Here is a 5,796-nt window from a genome sequence, read left to right as displayed (position 1 = left end):
TCCCAATCAAGACTCTCAGTCTACCGAGACTTCTCTAGGGCTGTAGCTACTAGCCTCAGGCTTTAGATCCATGTGAGAGGCGGGGATACGAAAAAAAAAAAAAAAAGAACCAATCAGAAAGGAAACGCGCGACGGTGGCTGATCAGGATCTTTTCTAAAGCGGCTGCGCTGCGTGCTCCCGGAGGGCCGCGCCTGCGCACTGTACTGGTCTCCATGGCGCGGCCTCGGAACCAAGACGAGGTTGAGTAGACTCGTTTTGAATTTTCTCCCCTCTGCTCCAGCACTTTGTGGACTTCCCTTCTCGCCCTCTAGGGCGCTCTGCGGCGGCGGGACTGGGGAAGTCGGAGGTTTGGCAGAGCTGCCTACGCCGGCGGGCGAGACTCTACCGCCCATCCCGCCCCCCCTCCCTTTCTTTCTGCTGCCTCCTCCTCCTGTCACCTCCTGACCCGCCGGGTCCCTGAGCAACCGCCAGCCCCCGCCCTCGGGCGCCGCGGGCCTCAGTGGCGCCTTCCGGGCCCCGCCTCGGGCCGTGTTCGGGGCCCCACCTGAAGAGGCCTACTGCTCCTCTCCCCGCCCCCGCCCGGACGGGGGCCCCGGGCCCGGGACAGGCAGGCTGGAGGAGGTGCAAGTTAGGTGTCGCGAGGAGGGCTGCCGCGCCTGAGTCCGCCCTGGCACGGAGGAGGAGGACTGGACCCCTGGGCGGGAGAGCCCACTGTGTGGTCCTTTGCGCCGCCCCGCTTTTCAGGGTTCTTTTTTCTCTTTATGAGATCCTTTGTACCTTCCTTAGGCTTCCCTGATCTCTCAGAGGGTAAAGCGTCTGCCTGCAATGCGGGAGATCCAGGTTCAATCCCTGGGTTGGGAAGATGCCCTGGAGAAGGAAATGGGAACTCACTCCAGTCCGTTTGCCTGGAAAATTCCATGGACGGAGGAGCCTGGTAGGCTACAGTCCATGGGATCGCAAAGAGTCGGACACGACTGAGCGACTTCACTTTCACTTTTATACCTTCCTTATGGAATGCGAAAGGCGTCCTCCGTTCTCCCTCCGCTTGTTTTTTTTTCCTTTTTTACTTTTTTTGGTCTTGACATTACCCAGAGGCCTATATCTTATTCTCAAACTGTCCGGAGAACTATTCTAATGGAATGTAGTTGTTTTTCTGAGGGAGGATGGATGGAGAGATACTATCCAGCTCTCACAGTCGCTTTTTCAGGCGTTCGCCAGAAAAGCTTCAAGAGGGAGGCTTGAAGAGACAGCATTTTAGAGTAAGGCACAACTGGATTGCAAGATTGTGGGCAAAGCGGTCTGTGTGCAGGTGTAGACAACTGAAGCGTTCCTCTATTACGTTGCTTAAAGATGTACTACAAAAGACATGATGTTTAAGTCAACCATAGACTATGAGAAGGAATTTGAGCAATTATAAGCGAAAAATAATCTATTAACAGAGCGCAGTGATAATGAAACTAGGAGTATGTTCAGTTTACTCACCTTTCTAGAATGCGGACTGTGGAACCTGAAGCCTGGGTTCTAATCCTGCCTCAGCTTCTTATTTATTAACCTCTCTGTGCCACATCTTGGTCAGCAGTGAGATTAAGTGCCTCATCGTAGATGTCAACTATTCCGTGGTTGTCCTTACGTATTAGTTTAACTAGGAGCTCTGCCGATGTGAACAACTTAAGAAAGACTAGCCTCATGGTTAGAGGAATAAGAAGAGAAAACCTCTGTGCTAATGGGTCTAAGAAAGGACTGGGCTTGCAGATAGAAGCCGTGGCCATGTAACCTTGTGATTCATTGTCATTGTGAGGGTTGTATGCATTATCTAGAGCACTTGAAACTCAATTGAAGTCTTGCTATGTGATACATAGTTTTGAATTTGGTAGAAGTAGAAATTTGACAGCTTCAAACATCATTTGCCTTTAATCATAAGTGATTCTTTAGTTACAGTAGTAAAATTGTCTGAATTTAAAATCAGAACCTGAAATAAATATTATAGGTTCTTCAGATAATTTTTAGTTGATATTATTTGTTAAAAAGCAGCTTTAAATGTGTAATCAGGTTAATTCATTTTTAGCTATTATTAATTTGAAATTTATCAAAATAAAAAAATACTATTGTGATACTCAATACAGATTCATCCTAATTCGAATGAAAAATTTTTCTATGATCAGTAAGATACAGAACCTAAATATGTGCTTAATAAGATAAAAAACTTGCAAAGTAGAATGTTGAATTCACTAAAATACACTTTTCATTTGACTGAGACCTTTAGTTAAGGGATACAGTATTATATCCCTTATATGGATATGTAAGGAGATATATTTATATATTATTTTTAGTTATTATAACACTTTTAGTTAAGGTGTTCCAAGATACCTGAACACCTAGTATGAGGGCTTTGTTTTTTTTTTCATCAGTGGCTTATGTGTCATATTTGGTGTTTTCTTTATATAATACCTAGAGTAGTTAGTATTTTTACTTTTGAATGTTTTTCTTAACTGTATTAGAACATTAACTTCAAGCTTTCGGTTCTAATGATTTCCTACATGATTCGTTTACTAAGGTCCTTATGAAGACTCTTTGTTGTCTGGATAACTACACTTGGAAAATGTTTCTCTTTATTAAATCTTTTTTTTTTTTTCTGTATGTAAAGGCATGGTGTGGTATGATATTAATGCAAAGACGGCATGGGTGTTGGTGTCCTATTGGTTTTGGTGATTTTTTTCCTTCTTAGTTTTGAATCTGAGCTGTAATGTTCTGTGATCTTAAGCAAGTTACTTGACACCTTTGGTTTTCTTATCTATAAATAGAGATAATAAGGTCTATCTCAGAATCATTGTGGAGATTAAATGAAATAATTTGTAAATCCCTCAAAAAGCAAAGAGATATAAAGAGGTATGTATATGGTAAGAAATGAGTAGAAGCTAAGGTTACAGGAAGTTTCTAGAGAGGGCTGCTGCTGCTGCTAAGTCGGTTCAGTCGTGTTCCACTCTGTGCGACCCCATAGATGGTAGCCCGCCAGGCTCCCCATCCCTGGGACTCTCCAGGCAAGAACACTGGAGTGGGTTGCCATTTCCTTCTCCAGTGTGTGAAAGTGAAATCACTCAGTCGTGCCTGACTCTTTGCGACCACATGGACTGCAGCCCACCAGGCTCCTCTGTCCATGAATTTTTCCAGGCAAGGATACTGGAGTGGGTTGCCATTTCCTTCTCCACTAGAGAGGGCAAACCTTAATAAAAGAAATACTGTGAATAGTGACCTTAAGTTTTTTTCACTGAAAAACGAAAAGTTGAAATATATTGCTTATTGTTTATATATATTTGAGTACATTTACCATTTTGATATTGCTCTAACACACTGTAACTTTCTGAGTCCATCTCTTAAAAAATACTGTATAAAATATTTGTGAACTAGGAGTCTTGATGTAATTTTTGACACCACTGATTCATAGCAATTTTGTATACATCATAGAAGGAACTTTGTGTTGTTTACCTGCCCTAAAAGATGAGGGAAATGGTGTTTTCTAAAGTACTTTTGAGCAGTGTTTTTTTAATGTAGTTTAATAAAGGTCAGACACTGATTTTAAATACAAGATTTTAATATCTTTTAAATCTTGGGACATTAATCAAGGTACCTAGAATTAAGAGACTCTCTAAACTTAAGTGGCTTCCTCTTTCAGTTAACCTGTTTTGGGATTTACTGGCTTCCCTGGTGGCTCAGATGGTAAAGCATCTGCCTGCATGGCGGGAGACCTGGGTTCGATCTCTGGGTCAGGAGGATTCCCTGGAGAAGGAAATGGCAACCCACTCCAGTACTCTTGCCTGGAAAATTCCATGGATGGAGGAGTCTGGTGGGCTATAGTCCATGGGGCCGCAAAGAGTCGGGACACGACTGAGTGACTTCACTCTCTTTCCTTCTTTCTTAGATTATTGGTTTTTAACAGATAAATTTTACCACACAAAAGCCTCTAGAGAAAACAACAACAAAACAATGAAATATTAAGACAATTTTTTAGAACTTAACAGTGAGAATTACCTTTAATGTTTTGAACAAATAAATTTGCTGTTGAATGAAATCAAAACAGAGGTAGCCCTATTACAATCCACGGAGATTTGAGTAACTACAGCATGAATGGTGTCTTCCTCTCTACGATGTATTCAGTACATATGTATAAATAATAAAAAGCCCTTTTTTCCTATAAATTTAAAAAATTCCAATGTAACAATTTCTCCCTATTTGCTTTCGGTATAAGGTAAAATCCACTTTTTAAAATGTGACATAAAATATTCTAGAAAGCAGTTTGCCAGCAAAATTTAATGGCCTTAGTGTGGGTTCTGAACTCCAATTATTTTTAACCTTCTATATTATAGATTTAATGCTTTCTCTTTTCTTTCTGTTCTCTTTATCCCATTCCATAACTATTAGGAAATAAGCTTATCAATTTAATCCCAAGATTTTATAGGAGGTGCTGTATGAGGAGGGGGGCCTTTATTCTCAAGTTTCTGTGGCTCCAAATTAGTAAATCTGTTCAATCAGTAAATATTTCGCTTGTGGAGAAAACTGCAATTTACTGTGAACATCTTTGTTCCTGTAGTAGTTACAGAATGTGAGTTTGAAACAAGGCCTGAGTCTGAATGCCCAGCACAAAGAGGTTAAGTCATCTATCAGTCAGTTCAGTTCAGTTCAGTCGCTCAGTCGTGTCTGACTCTCCGCGACCCCATGAATCACAGCACGCCAGGCCTCCCTGTCCATCACCAACTCCCGGAGTTCACTCAAACTCATGTCCACAGAGTCGGTGATGCCATCCAGCCATCTCATTCTCCGTTGTCCCTTTCCCCTCCCGCCCCCAACCTTTCCCAGCATCAGAGTCTTTTCCAGTGAGTCAACTCGTCGCATGAGGTGGCCAAAGTATTGCAGCTTCAGCTTTAGCATCAGTCCCTCCAATGAACATCCAGGATTGATCTCTAGAATGGACTGGTTGGATCTCCTTGCAGTATAAGGGACTCTCAAGAGTCTTCTCCAACACCACAGTTCAAAAGCATCGATTCTTCGGCGATCAGCTTTCTTCACAGTCCAACTCTCACATCCATACATGACCACGGGAAAAACCATAGCCTTGACCAATCGGACCTTGGTTGGCAAAGTAATGTCTCTGCTTTTTAATATACTATCAAGGTTGGTCATAACTTTCCTTCCAAGGAGCAAACGTCTTTTAATTTCATGGCTGCAATCAGCATCTGCAGTGATTTTGGAGCCCCAAAAAATAAAGTCTGACACTGTTTCCACTGTTTTCCCATCTATTTCCCATGAAGTGATGGGACCAGATGCCATGATCTTTGTTTTCTGAATGTTGAGCTTCAAGCCAACCTTTTCACTCTCCTCTTTCACTTTCATCAAGAGGCTTTTGAGTTCCTCTTCACTTTCTGCCATAAGGGTAGTGTCATCTGCATATCTGAGATTATTGATATTTCTCCCAGCAATCTTGATTCCAGCTTGTGCTTCTTCCAGCGCAGCGTTCCTCATGATGTACTCTGCATATAAGTTAAATAAGCAAGGTGACAATATACAACCTTGACGTACACCTTTTCCTATTTGGAACCAGTCTGTTGTTCCATGTCCAGTTCTAACTGTTGCTTCCTGACCTGCATACAGGTTTCTCAAGAGGCAGGTCAGGTGGTCTGAGATTCCCATCTCTTTCAGAATGTTCCACAGCTTATTGTGATCGACACAGTCAAAGGCTTTGGCATAGTCAATGAAGCAGAAATAGATGTTTTTCTGGAACTCTCTTGCTTTCTCCATGATCC

The 5,796-nt window shown here is 42.3% G+C and overlaps 1 protein-coding gene across 7 annotated transcripts in view; it reads left to right on the top strand.

Annotated features, from left to right (window-relative positions):
- The first annotated feature begins 122 nt into the window (after positions 1-122).
- The window catches only part of CARF (calcium responsive transcription factor), a 76,830-nt gene continuing 71,156 nt past the window's right edge, over positions 123-5,796 (top strand). For 6 of the 7 annotated variants that reach the window (XM_088828258.1, XM_088828240.1, XM_088828241.1 and 3 more), the window contains exon 1: positions 123-240. The gene's annotated coding sequence lies outside the window, so the exon portion shown is untranslated. Of the gene's footprint in view, positions 241-260; positions 1,261-5,796 lie in introns of those variants that run through there. The other variant, XM_088828246.1, reaches the window with a different exon arrangement.

Source organism: Moschus berezovskii, chromosome 2, assembly GCF_049115385.1.
Source record: "Moschus berezovskii isolate FMDL1 chromosome 2, NW_MosBer_1.0, whole genome shotgun sequence".
Classification (NCBI taxonomy): Eukaryota; Metazoa; Chordata; class Mammalia; order Artiodactyla; family Moschidae; genus Moschus; species Moschus berezovskii.
The sequence above is the reverse complement of the archived record's forward strand: the minus strand, read 5'-3'. Positions and strand labels throughout refer to the sequence as shown.